Source organism: Mercurialis annua, linkage group LG8 (assembly GCF_937616625.2).
Source record: "Mercurialis annua linkage group LG8, ddMerAnnu1.2, whole genome shotgun sequence".
NCBI lineage: Eukaryota > Viridiplantae > Streptophyta > Magnoliopsida > Malpighiales > Euphorbiaceae > Mercurialis > Mercurialis annua.
In genome coordinates, this window is record NC_065577.1 from 26,518,833 (window position 1) to 26,533,853 (window position 15,021).

Consider the following 15,021-nt stretch of genomic DNA (forward strand, 5'->3'; position numbering starts at 1 on the left):
CTTAAGTTGCTAAAAAGGGGAAACGTTTGGATTTGTTTCGTAACATTTGTAATCGTTTGGCTTATATCGCTAAAAATGTGAAGCGTTTGGTTTTGTTCCGTACCGTTTGTAAACGTGTTTGGCTTATGTCGCTAAAACTTGGAAACGTTTGGATTTGTTTCGTATTGTTTATAAACGTTTGGCTTAAATCGCTAAAGAGGGGAAACGTTTGGTTTTGTTTCGTAACGTTTCAAACGTTTGGCTTTGTTTCGTAACGTTTGTAAACGTTTGGCTTCAATAGCTAAAAAGGCGAAACGTTTCGATTTGTTTCGTAACATTTGTAAACGTTTGCTTAAATTGCTAAAAAGGTGTAACGCTTGGTTTTATTTCGTAACGTTTGTAAACGTTTGGCTTCAATCGCTAAAAAGGTGAAATGTTTGGATTTATTTCGTTACATTTGTAAACATTTGGCTTATATTGCTAAAAAGGTGAAACCCATGGATTTGTTTCGTAACGTTTGTAAATGTTTGGCTTAAATCGCTAAAAAGATGAAATGTTTGGATTTTTTTCGTAATGTTTGTAAACGTTTGGATTATATAGCTAAAAATGTGAAACATCTGGTTTTGTTTCGTAACCTTTGCAAACATTCGGCTTAAATCGCTAAAAAGGTGAAATAGCTGGATTTGTTTTGTAACATTTTAAACGTTTGGCTTAAATCGCTATAATGGAGAAACGTTTGGATTTGTTTAGTAATGTTTTTAAACATTTGGATTCAATAAATAAAACGCTGAAACGTTTGTAAACGTTTGGCATAAATCACTAAAAAGGTGAAACGTTTGGATTTGTTTGTAAACGTTTTTCTTAAATTGCTAAAAATATGAAACATTTGGTTTTGTTCCGTAACGTTTCTAAACGTTTGGGTTCAATCGCTAAAAATGTGAAACGTTTGAAACGTTTGGATTTCTTTCGTAACGTTTGCAAACATTCGGCTTAAATCGCTAAAATTGTTAAACGTTGGATTTGTTTTGTAACGTTTCAAACATTTGGATTTGTTTCGTAACGTTTGTAAACATTTGGTTTAAATCGCTAAAAGGTGAAACGTTTGTAGACGTTTGGCTTAAATCGCTAAAAAGGTGAAACGTTTGTAGACGTTTGGCTTAAATCGCTAAAAGGTTAAACGGTTGGATATGTTTCGTAACGTTTGTAAACATATGGCTGAAATAGCAAAAATGGGGAAACGTTTGGATTTGTTTCGTTACGTTTCTAAGTGGCTTAAATCGCTAAAAAGGGGAAACGTTTGTTTTTTCTCGTAACGTTTTAAACGTTTGGATTTGTTTCGTAACGTTTGTAAAAGTTTTGCTTAAATCGCTAAATAGGGGAAACATTTGGATTTGTTTCGTAACGATTGTAAACGTTCGGCTTAAATCTCTAAAAATATGAAATGTTTGTTTTTGTTCCGTAACGTTTGTAAATGTTTGTATTTGTTTTGTAATGTTTGTTTCGTAATAGTTTAAACGTCTGGTTTTGTTTCGTAACGTTGGTAGATGTTTCGTTTAAATTACTAAAAAGGTGAAACGTTTAGTTTTGTTTCGAAACGTTTGGATTAAATTGGTAAAAAGGTGAAATTTTTGGATTTGTTTCGTAACGTTTGGTTTTGTTTCGTAATGTTTGTAAACGTTCGGCTTAAGTCGCTAAAAAGGTGAAACGTTTGGATTTGTTTCGTAACGTTTGTAAACGTTTGGCTTAAATCGCTAAAAAGGGGAAACGCTTGGTTTTGTTTACTAATGTTTGTAATCGTTTGGCTTAAATTTCAAAAAAAGTAGAACATTTGGATTTGTTTCGAAACGTTTATAAATGTTTGGCTTAAATTGCTAAAAAGGGGAAACGTTTGGATTTGTTTCGTAACATTTGTAATCTTTTGGCTTATATCGCTGAAAATGTGAAGCGTTTGGTTTTGTTCCGTACCGTTTGTAAACGTGTTTGGCTTATGTCGCTAAAACTTGGAAACGTTTGGATTTGTTTCGTATTGTTTGTAAACGTTTGGCTTAAATCGCTAAAGAGGGGAAACGTTTGGTTTTGTTTCATAACGTTTCAAACGTTTGGCTTTATTTCGTAACGTTTGTAAACGTTTGGCTTCAATAGCTAAAAAGGCGAAACGTTTCGATTTGTTTCGTAACATTTGTAAACGTTTGCTTAAATTGCTAAAAAGGTGTAACGCTTGGTTTTGTTTCGTAACATTTGTAAACGTTTGCTTAAATCGCTAAAAAGGGGAAACGTTTGTTTTTTTTGTAACGTTTTAAACGTTTGGATTTGTTTCGTAACGTTTGTAAAAGTTTTGCTTAAATCGCTAAATAGGGGAAACGTTTGGATTTATTTCGTAACGATTGTAAACGTTCGGCTTAAATCTCTAAAAATATGAAATGTTTGTTTTTGTTCCGTAACGTTTGTAAATGTTTGTATTTGTTTTGTAATGTTTGTTTCGTAATAGTTTAAACATTTGGTTTTGTTTCGTAACGTTTGTAGATGTTTGGTTTAAATTACTAAAAAGGTGAAACGTTTAGTTTTGTTTCGAAACGTTTAGTTTAAATTGGTAAAAAGGTGAAATTTTTGGATTTGTTTCGTAACGTTTGGTTTTGTTTCTTAATGTTTGTAAACGTTCGGCTTAAATCGCTAAAAAGGTGAAACGTTTGGATTTTTTTCGTAACGTTTGTAAACGTTTGGCTTAAATCGCTAAAAAGGGGAAACGCTTGGTTTTGTTTACTAATGTTTGTAATCGTTTGACTTAAATTTCTAAAAAAGTAGAACATGTGGATTTGTTTCGAAACGTTTATAAATGTTTGGCTTAAATTGCTAAAAAAGGGAAACGTTTGGATTTGTTTCGTAACATTTGTAATCGTTTGGCTTATATCGCTAAAAATGTGAAGCGTAACGTTTGTTAACCTTCGGCTTAAATTACTAAAAAGGTTAAATGATTGGTTTTATTTCGTAACGTTTGTAAACGTTTGGCTTCAATCGCTAAAAAGGTGAAATGTTTGGATTTATTTCGTGATGTTTGTAAACGTTTGGCTTAAATTTCTAAAAAGGTGAAACGCTTGGATTTGTTTCGTAACGTTAGTAATTGTTTGGCTTAAATCGTAAAAAAGTTGAAATGTTTGAATTTGTTTCGGAACGTTTGTAAACGTTTGGCTTAAATCGCTAAAAAAGACTTCGTAACGTTTTAAACGCTTGGATTTGTTTCGTAACATTTGTAAACGTTTGGATTAAATCGCTAAAAAGGTGAAACATTTGGATTTTTTTCATAACGTTTGTTAACGTTTGGCTTAAATCGCTAAATAGGGGAAACGTTTGTATTTGTTTCGTAACGTTTGTAAACGTTTGGTTTAAATCACTAAAAAGGTGAAACGTTTGGTTTTGTTTCGTAACGTTTATAAACGTTTGGCTTAAATCACTAAAAAGGGGAAACGTTTGGCTTTATTTCGTAATGTTTGTAAACGTTTGGCTTTGTTTCGTAACGTTTGTAAACGTTTAGCTTTAATCGCTAAAAATGTGAAATGTTTTGATTTATTTCGTAATGTTTGTAAACTTTTGGCTTAAATACCTTAAAAGGTGAAACGCTTGGATTTATTTCGTAACGTTTGTAAATGTTTGGCATATATCGCTAAAATGGAGAAACGTTTGGATTTGTTTCGTAACATTTGTAAACGTTTGTCGTAAATCGGTAAAAAGGTGAAATGTTTGGATTTGTTTCGCAAGGTTTGTAAATGTTTGACTTAAATCGCTAAAAAGGGAAAACGTTTGGATTTGTTTCGTAACGTTTGTAAACGTTTGGCTTAAATTACTAAAAAGGTGAAACATTTGGATTTGTTTTGTAACGTTTGTAAATGTTTGGCTTAAATCGCTAAAAAGGTGAAACCTTCGGATTTGTTTCGTAACGTTTGTAAACGTTTGGCATAAATCGCTAAAATGGAGAAGCGTTTGGATTTGTTTCATAACATTTGTAAACGTTTGTCTTAAATCGGTAAAAAGGTAAAACGTTTGTATTTGTTTCGTAAGGTTTGTAAACGTTTGGCTTAAATTACTAAAAAGGTGAAACGTTTGGGTTAGTTTCGTAACATTTGGTTTTGTTGCGTAATGTTTGTAAATGTTTGACTTAAATCGCTATAAAGGTGAAATGCTTGGATTTGTTTTGTAATGTTTGTAAACGTTTGGCTTAAATTGCTAAAAAGGTGAAACGTTTGGATTTGTTTCGTAATGTTTGTAAACGTTTTGCTTAAATTGCTAAAAAGCTGAAATATTTGGATTTGTTTCATAACGTTTGTAAACGTTTGGCTTACATCGCTAAAACGGTGAAACGCTTGGATTTGTTTCGTAACGTTTTAAGCGTTTGGTTTTGTTAACGTTTGGCTTAAATTGCTAAAAAGGTGAAACACTTGGATTTGTTTCGTAACGTTTGTAAACGTTTGACTTTTTTTAGTAACGTTTGTAAACGTTTGACTTAAATCGCTAAAAAGGTGAAACGTTCGGTTTTGTTTCGTAACGTTCGTAAACGTTTGGCTTAAATTGCATAAAAGGGGATATGTCTGGATTTTTTGGTCACGTTTGTAAACGTTAGCTTAAAACGCAAAAAAGGTGAAACGTTTGGATTTGTTTCACCTTTTTAGAGATTTAAGCCAAACGTTTACAAACGTTACGAAACAAAACCAAACGTTTCATCTTATTAGCGATATAAGCCAAATGTTTACAAACGTTACGAAACAAATCCATTTGTTTCACCTTTTTAGCGATTTAAGCCAAACGTTTACAAACGTTACAGAACAAATCCAAACGTTACCCCATTTAACAATTTAAGCCAAACGTTTACAAACGTTAGGAACACAAAACCAAACGTTTCCCCATTTTAGCGATTTAAGCCCAAAGTTTACAAACGTTACAAAACAAATCCAAACGTTTTACCTTCTTAGCGATATAAGCCAAACGTTTCGCAAATCCAAGTGTTTCACCTTTTTCCCTATTTAAGCCAAACGTTTACAAACGTTACGAAACGAATCCAAATGTTTTAGCTTTTTAGCGATTTAATCCAAACGTTAACAAATGTTACGAAACATATCCAAACGTTTCCCCATGTTAGCGATTTATGGAAAACGTTAACAAAAGTTACCAAACAAAACCAAACGTTTCACCTTTTTAGCTGTTTCAGCCAAACGTTTACAAACGTTACAAAACAAAACCAAACGTTTACAAACGTTATGACACAAATCCCAGCGTTTCACCTTTTTAGTAATTTAAGCCAAATATTTACAAACGTTACGAAAAAAATCCAAACGTTTACAAAGGTTATGAAACAAAAACAAACGTTTCACCTTTTTAGCGATTTAAGCCAAGCATTTACAAACATTACGAAACAAATCAAAACGTTTCCCCTTTTTAGCAATTTAAGCCAAACATTTACAAACATTACGAAACAAATCCAAACATTTCCCCATTTTAGCAATTTAAGCCAAACGTTTACAAACATTACGAAATAAATCCAAACATTTCCCCATTTTAGCGATTTAAGCCAAACATTTAAAACGTTACGAAACAAATCCAAATGTTTCGCCTTTTTAGCGATTTAAGCCAAACGTTTCCAACATTACTAAACAAATCCAAACGTTTCACCTTTTTATCGATTTAAGCCAAACGTTTACAAGCATTACGAAACAAATCCAAACATTTCCCCATTTTAGCGATTTAAGCCAAACATTTAAAACGTTACGAAACAAATCCAAATGTTTCACCTTTTTAGCGATTTAAGCCAAACGTTTACAAAGGTTATGAAACAAAATCAAACGTTTCACCTTTTTAGCGATTTAAGCCAAACGTTTACAAACGTTATGGAACAAAACCAAATGTTTCACATTTTTAGCGATTTAAGCCAAACGTTTTCAAACAATATGAAACAAATCCAAACGTTTCACCTTTTTAGCCATTTAAGCCAATTGTTTCGAAACGTTACGAAACCTATCCTAGCGTTTCACCTCTTCAGCAATTTAAGCCAAACACGTTTACTAACGTTACGGAAAAAAACCAAACGTTTCATATTTTTTGCGATTTAAGCCAAATGTTTACAAAAGTTACAAAAAAAATCCAAATGTTTCCCCATGTTAGTGATTTAAGCCAAACGTTTACAAACGTTTCAAATCAAATCCATGCGTTTCACCTTTTTAGCAACTTAAGCCAAACGTTGCGAAACAAATCCAAACGTTTCCCCATTTCAGCGATTTATGCAAAACGTTTATAAACGTTACGAAACAAATCCAAAGGTTTCACCTTTTTAGCGATTTAAGCCAAATGTTTACAGACGTTACGAAACAAATCCAAACGTTTCACCTTTTTAGCGATTTAAGCCGAACATTCAGAAACGCTACAAAACAAATCCAAATGTTTCACCTTTTTAAAACTTTTAAGCCAAACATTTACAAACGTTACAAAACAAAACCAAACGTATCACCTTTTTAGCGATTTAAGCCATACGTTCACAAACGTTACGAAACAAATTCAAACGTTTCCCCTTTTTAGCGATTTAAGCCAAACGTTTAGAAAGGTTATGAAACAAATCCAAACGTTTCCCCTTTTTAGCGATTTAAGTCAAACGTTTACACTCGTTACAAAACAAAACAAAACGTTTCACCTTTTTAGCGATTTAAGCCAAACGTTTACAAATGTTACAAAACAAAACCAAACGTTTACAAACGTTACAAAAAAAAATAAAAGCGTTTCACCTTTTAAGCTATTTAAGCCAAACGTTTACAAACGTTTTCCATTTTTAGCGATTTAAGCCCAAAATTTACAAACGTTACGAAACAAATCCAAACGTTTCACCTTTTTAGCGATTTAAGCCAAACGTTAACAAACGTTTCGAAACAAATCCAAGCGTTTCACCTTTTTAGAGATTTAAGCAAACGTTTACAAACGTTACGAAATAAAATAAAACGTTTCATATTTTTAGCAATTTAAGCCAAATGTTTATAAACATTACGAAACAAATCCAAATGTTTCACCTTTTTAGCGTATTATATCGAACGTTTACAAACATTACGAAACAAAACCAAACGTTTCACCTTTTTAGCGATTTAAGCCAAACGTTTACAAACCTGACAAACAAATCCAAATGTTTCACCTTTTTAGCTATTTAAGCCAACGATTACAAACGTTACGAAACAAATCCAAGCGTTTCACCTTTTTAGCAATTTAAGCCAAACATTAAAAAATGTTGCAAAACAAATTCAAACGTGTCACCTTTTTAGCGATTTAAGCCAAACATTTCACCTCCAAACGTTTAAAACGTCACGAAACAAATCCAAACGTTTCACCTTTTTAGCGATTTAAGCCAAATGTTTAAAACGTTAAGAAACAAATCCAGATGTTTCACCGTTTTAGTTATTTATACCAAACGTTTACAAATGTTACGAAACAAATCCAAACGTTTCACTTTTTTTAGCGATTTAAGCCAAACGTTTACAAATGTTACATTTCACCTTTTTTAGCAATTTAAGCCAAACGTTTACAAACTTTACAAAAAAAAACAAACGTTTCACAGTTTTTGCGATTTAAGCCAACCGTTTAGAAACGTTACAAAACAAATCCAAACGTTTCACCTTTTTAGCGATTTAAGCAAAACGTTTATAAACGTTATGAAACAAATCCAAACATTTCCCCATTTTAGCGATTTAAGCCAAATGTTTGGTTTTGTTCCGTAACGTTTGTAAACGTTTGGCATAAATTGCTAAAAAGGGTGAAATGTTTGTTTTTGTTTCGTAACGAGTGTAAACGTTTATCTTAAATCGCTAATGGGTGAAACGTTTGGATTTGTTTCGTAACGTTTGTAAACGTTTGGCTTAAATTGCTAAAAAGGTTAAACGCTTGGATTTGTTTGGTAGCGTTTGTAAACGTTTGGCTTAAATTTCTAAATAGGTGACACGTTTGGATTTGTTTCGTAACCTTTGTAAATGTTTGGCTTAAATTGCTAAATAGGTGAAATATTTGGATTTGTTTTGTAACTTTTGTATACGTTTAGCCTAAATTGCTAAAAAGGTGAAACACTTGGATTTGTTTCCTAACCTTTGTAAACATTTGGCTTTGTTTCGTAACATTTGTAAACGTTTGGCTTAAATTACTACAAATGTGAAACGTTTGGATTTACTTCGTAACGTTTGTATAGGTTGGGCTTAAATCGCTAAAAAGGTGAAACGTTTGGATTTGTTTCGTAACGTTTGTAAACGTTTGGCTTAAATTGCTAAAAAAGTGAAATGTTTGGTTTTGTTTCGTAACCTTTGTAAACGTTTGGCTTAAATCACTAAAAAGGTGACATGTTTGGATTTGTTTCGTAATGTTAGTAAACGTTTGGCTTAAATTGCTAAAAAGGTGACACGTTTGGATTTCTTTCGTTACCTTTGTAAACGTTTGGCTTAAATTGCTAAAAAGGTTAAACATTTGGATTTGTTTCGTAACGTTTGTAAACATTTGACTTAAATAGCTAAAAAGGTGAAACGTTTGGATTTGTTTTGTAATGTTTGTAAACGTTCGGCTTATATTGCTAAAACGGTGAAACGTTTGGTTTTGTTTCGTAACGTTTGTAAACTTTTGGCTTAAATCGCTAAAAATATGAAAAGTTTGTTTTTGTTCCTTAACGTTTATAAACGTTTGGCTTAAATCGCTAAAAAGGTGAAATGTTTGGTTTTTTTTATAACCTTTGTAAACGATTGTTTTAATTCGTAACGTTTGTAATCGTTTGGCTTAAATTGCTATAAAGGTGAAACGTTTGGATTTGTTTTGTAACGTTCGTATAGTTTTCTCTTAACGCCAAAAAGGTTAAACGTTTGGTTTGGTTTCGAAACGTTTGTAGACGTTCGGCTTAAATCGCTAAAAAGGTGAAACATTTGGTTTTGGTTCGTAACGTTTGTAAACGTTTGGCTTTAATTGCTAAAAATGTGAAACGTTTGTTTTTGTTCCGTAACGTTGGGCTTAAATCGCGAAAAAGGTGAAGCGTTTTGTTTTGTTTTATAACCTTTGTAAACGTTTGGTTTTTTTTCGTAACGTTTGTAAATGTTTGGCTTAAATCGCTAAAACTATGAAATGTTTTTTTTTGTTCCGTAACATTTGAAAACGTTTGGCTTAAATCGCTAAAAAGGGGAAACGTTTTGTTTTATTTTAAAACTTTTGTAAACGTTTGGATTTGTTACGTAACGTTTGTAAACATTTGGCTTAAATTGCTAAAAATGTGAAACGCTTGGATTTGTTTTGTAATGTTTCTAAACGTTGGTCTTAAATTCCTAAAAAGGTGAAAACGTTTGGATTTGTTTCGTAACGTTTGTAAACGTTTGGCTTAAATCACTAAAAAGGTTGAACGTTTGGATTTATTTCGTAACGTTTGTAAACGTTAGGCTTAAATTGCTAAAACGGTGAACGCTTGGATTTGTTTCGTAACATTTGTAATGTTTGGATTAAATCGCTAAAAAGGTGAAACGCTTTGATTTGTTCCATAATGTTTGTAAACATTTGGTTAAATAACTAAAAAAGGTGAACTGTTCGGTTTTGTTTCATAACGTTTGTAAACGTTTGGCTTATATCGCTAAAAAGGTGAAACATTTAGTTTTGTTTTGTGATTTTGTAAAGGTTCGGCTTAAATCGCTAAAAAGGTGAAACGTTTGGATTTGTTTCGTAACATTTGTAAACCATTGGCTTATATCGCTAAAAAGATGAAACGCTTGAATTTGTTTCGTAATGTTTATAAACGTTTGACTTAAATCGCTAACAAAGGGAAACGTTTTGATTTTTTCGTAACGTTTGTAAACATTTTGCTTAAATCTCTAAAAAGGTGAAACATTCGGTTTTGTTTCGTAACCTTTGTAAACGTTTTGTTACGTAACGTTTTAAACGTTTGGTTTAAATCGCTATAAAGGTGAAACGTTTGGTTTTGTTTCGTAACCTTTTTAAACGTTCGGCTTAAATCGCTAAAAAGGTGAAACGTTTGGATTTGTTTTGTAACGTTTGTAAACGTTTGGCTTAAATCGCTAAAAAGGTAAAACGATTGGATTTGTTTCGAAATGTTTGTAAACGTTTGGCTTAAATTTCTAAAAAGGTGAAACACTTGGATTTGTTTCGTAACACGTTTTAAAAGGTGACAAGTTTACAAACACTACAAAACAAATTAAAGAGTTACTCCTTTTTAGCGATTTATGCCAAACGTTTACAAAGGTTACGAAATAAATCCAAACGTTCCACCTTTTTAGCTATTTAAGCCGAACGTTTACAAAGGTTACCAAACAAAACTAAACGTTTCCCTTTTTTAGTGATTTAAGCCAAACGTTTACCAACTATACGAAACAAATCCAAACTATTCCCCATTTAAGCGATTTAAGCCAAACGTTTACAAACATTACGAAAAAAATTCAAGCGTTTCACCTTTTTAGCGATTTAAGCCAAACCTTTACAAACGTTACAGAAACAAATCCAACCGTTTCACCATTTTAGAAATTTAAGCTAAACGTTTACAAACGTTACGAAACAATTCCAAACGTTTCAACTATTTAGCAATTTAAACCAAACGTTTATAAACATTACGAAACAAAACCAAATGTTTCACCTTTTTAGCGATTTAAGCCATTCGTTTACAAACATTGCGAACAAAACCAAACGTTTAAAACATTACGTAACCAATCCTAACGTTTCACCTTTCGTAACGTTCGTAAACGTTGGGCTTAAATTGCTAAAAATGTGAAACGTATGGATTTGTTTCATAACGTTTTAAACGTTTGGTTTATTTTCGTAACGTTTGTAAACGTTTGGCTTAAATTGCTAAAAAGGTGAAACTTTTGGATTTGTTTCGTATAGTTTGTAAACGTTTGGCTTAAATTGCTAAAAAGGTGAAACGCTTGGATTTGTTTCGTAACGTTTGTAAACGTTTAGCTTAAATCGCGAAAATGGGTAATCGTTTGGCTTTGTTTCGTAACGTTTTAAACGTTTGTTTTTGTTTCATAACGTTTGTAAACGTTTGGCTTAAATTGCTAAAGGTGAAACAAAACCCAATGTTTGGCTTATTTCCATATATGTTTGGATTTGTTTCGTAACGTTTGTTGACGTTTGGCTTAAATCACTAAAAATGTGAAACATTTGGATATGTTTTGTAACGTTTTAAATGTTTTGTTTTGTTTCGTATTGTTTGTAAACGTCTGGCTTAAATTGCTAAAAATGAGAAACGTTTGGATTTGTTTCGTAACATTTTAAACGTTTGGTTTTGTTTCGTAACGTTTGGAGTTGTTTCGTAACGTTTGTAAACGTTTGACTTAAATTGGTAATAAGGTGAAGCGTTTGGATTTTGTTTTGTAGCGTTTGTAAACGTTTGGATTAAATTGCTAATAAGGTGAAACGCCTGGATTTGTTTCGTAATGTTTGTAAACGTTTGGCTTAAATCGCTATAAAGGGGAAACGTTTGGATTTGTTAGCTTACGTTTGTAAACATTTGGCTTAAATGGGGAAACATTTGGATTTGTTTCGTAACGTTTGTAAACGTTTGGCTTAAATCGCTAAAAAGGTGAAACGTTTGGATTTGTTTCATAACGTTTGTAAACGTTTAACTTAAATCGCTAAGAAGGGGAAACGTTTGGTTTTGTTTCGTAACGTTTAGAAATGTTTGGCTTAAATTGCTAAACAGGTGAAACTTTTGGCTTTGTTTCGTAAGGTTTGTAAACGTTTGGCTTAAATTTCTAAAAATGTGAAACGTTTGGATTTGTTTCGTAACGTTTTAATAGTTTGGTTCTGTTTCGTAACGTTTATAAACGTTTGGCATAAATCGCTAAAAAGGTGAAATATTTGGATTTGTTCTGTAACGTTTGTAAATATTTGGCATAAATCACTAGAAAGGTGACATGTTTGGATTTGTTTTGTAATGTTAGTAAACGTTTGGCTTAAATTGCTAAAAAGGTAGCACGTTTGGATTTCTTTTGTTACCTTTATAAACGTTTGGCTTAAATTGCTAAAAAGGTTAAACATTTGGATTTGTTTCGTAACGTTTGTAAACATTTGACTTAAATAGCTAAAAAGGTGAAACGTTTGGATTTGTTTTGTAATGTTTATAAACGTTTGGCTTATATTGCTAAAAAGGTGAAACGTTTGGTTTTGTTTCGTAACGTTTGTAAACTTTTGGCTTAAATCGCTAAAAATATGAAAAGTTTGTTTTTGTTCCGTAACGTTTATAAACGTTTGGCTTAAATCGCTAAAAAGGTGAAATGTTTGGTTTTGTTTTATAACCTTTGTAAACGATTGTTTTGATTCGTAACGTTTGTAATCGTTTGGCTTAAATTGCTATAAAGGTGAAACGTTTGAATTTGTTTTGTAACGTTCGTAGACTTTTGTCTTAACGCCAAAAAGGTGAAACGTTTGGTTTGGTTTCGAAACGTTTGTAGACGTTCGGCTTAAATCGCTAAAAAGGTGAAATGTTTGGTTTTGGTTCGTAATGTTTGTAAACGTTTGGCTTTAATTGCTAAAAATGTGAAACGTTTGTTTTTGTTCCGTAACGTTGGGCTTAAATTGCGAAAAAGGTGAAGCGTTTGGTTTTGTTTGTAAATGTCTGGCTTAAATCGCTAAAACTATGAAATGTTTTTTTTTGTTCCGTAACATTTGAAAACGTTTGGCTTAAATCGCTAAAAAAGGGAAATGTTTTGTTTTGTTTTAAAACTTTTGTAAACATTTGGATTTGTTTCGTAACGTTTGTAAACGTTTGGCTTAAATTGCTAAAAATGTGACACGTTTGGATTTGTTTTGTAATGTTTCTAAACGTTGGTCTTAAATTCCTAAAAAGGTGAAAACGTTTAGATTTGTTTCGTAACGTTTGTAAACGTTTGGCTTAAATCACTAAAAAGGTGAAACGCTTGGATTTATTTCGATACGTTTGTAAACGTTGTACTTAAATTGCTAAAACGGTGAATGCTTGGATTTGTTTCGTAACATTTGTAATGTTTGGATTAAATCGCTAAAAAGTTGAAACGCTTTGATTTGTTCCATAATGTTTGTAAACATTTGGTTAAATAACTAAAAAAGGTGAACTGTTCGGTTTTGTTTCGTAACGTTTGTAAACGTTTGGCTTAAATCGCTAAAAAGGTGAAACATTTAGTTTTGTTTTGTGATTTTGTAAAGGTTCGGCTTAAATCGCTAAAAAGGTGAAACGTTTGGATTTGTTTCGTAACATTTGTAAACCATTGGCATATATCGCTAAAAATATGAAACGCTTGAATTTTTTTCGTAATGTTTATAAACGTTTGACTTAAATCGCTAACAAAGGGAAACGTTTGGATTTTTTCGTCACGTTTGTAAACATTTTGCTTAAATCTCTAAAAAGGTGAAACATTTAGTTTTGTTTCGTAACCTTTGTAAACGTTTTGTTACGTAACATTTTAAACGTTTGGTTTAAATCGCTATAAAGGTGAAACATTTGGTTTTGTTTCATAACCTTTTTAAACGTTGGCTTAAATCGCTAAAAAGGTGAAACGTTTGGATTTGTTTTGTAACGTTTGTAAACGTTTGGCTTAAATCGCTAAAAAGGTAAAACGATTGGATTTGTTTCGAAATGTTTGTAAACGTTTGGCTCAAATTTCTAAAAAGGTGAAACAAACGTTACAAAACAAATCTAAACGTTTCACCTTTTTAGCGATTGAAACCAAACATTTACAAATGTTACAAAACAAAACCAACCGTTTCATTTTTTTAGCGATTTAAGCCAAATGTTTATAAACGTTACGAAACAAATCCAAACGGTTCACCTTTTTAGCGATTTAAGCCAAACATTTACAAATGTTACGAAATAAATACAAACGTTTCACCTTTTTAGCGATTTAAGCCAAATGTTTACAAACCTTACGAATAAATCCAAACGTTTCACCTCTTTAGTGATTTAAGCCAAACGTTTAGAAACGTTACTGATAAATTACCAAAATGGATCTGTGCTCCGGGGTACTTGCGTACACCAAAAGCAAAGGTCAGAAAGAATGCAAGAAGGGGGTGTCCGGGTGTTTGCTCCGATGCTCAAGTTAGGTATTTGTTGTAGGGGAAAGAAGAGAGAACAAAAAGAGTAATATTGAGTGAGTAGAAAGAAGTATCTTAGGGTTTCCCCATAATGTGACTTATATAGACCATCTTAGGTGGTCCTTTTCCCTTGTTAAGTAAGTCTCATGTTATATCTCGGTATTTGTATCTCCGAATCTAGATTATACCATGTTAAGTAGGTCCCATGTTATATCTCGGTATTTGTTTCTTGGAATCTAGGTGCGAAAGCCGAGAGTGAATCATGTTATCATCGCGGTGATTCTAGCTACGGTTTATTCATAACTCGATCTTTGTATCTCAAAATTTAGGATCTTTGTAAGATATATGTGTTTGTATCTCGTCTAATGGCATCTCGGTTATCGATCTGGCATAGCTAAGAGCTCGGTTTGCTGGACTTAGTGTCCTCACATTTTGTCGAGGTTGCTTCGCCCCTATGATCGTGCATTATCCATACGTTATCACTAGTCCTCCCCCTGTGTATCATATATTTATGTCTGTGTTTCCTTTGTTAAGGTTATGCAAATATCAAAGCATGGAGCCGTTAGCCCGGTGTTAACATGTATGTCAGTGTTAAGTTCATAGATTGGCGCTATGTTGGTGTCTAGGCATTAAGCTTGTGTTTCGGCGTTAAGCTGTTAGGTCGGTTCGATGTTGTATCTAGGCGTTACGCCGGTAGCTCGGCCGTACATTTGTGGCAGTGTCAAGTTCGCGTCTCAGTGTTACTTTGTATCTTGGTATTTAGCCGGTAGCTCACCGTTAGGTTGTATCTTAGCGTCACATTGTATCTCGGCGTTAAATCGGTAGCTCGACGTTACGTTGTTTCTCAGTGTTACCTTGTATCTCGGCGTTACCTTGTATCTCAGTAATAACATGTATCTTAGTGTTAAGTCCGTAGCTCGGCGCTATGTTCGTAGCTCGGCGCTATGTTGTATCTCGACATTTAAACCGATAGCTATGCGTTAT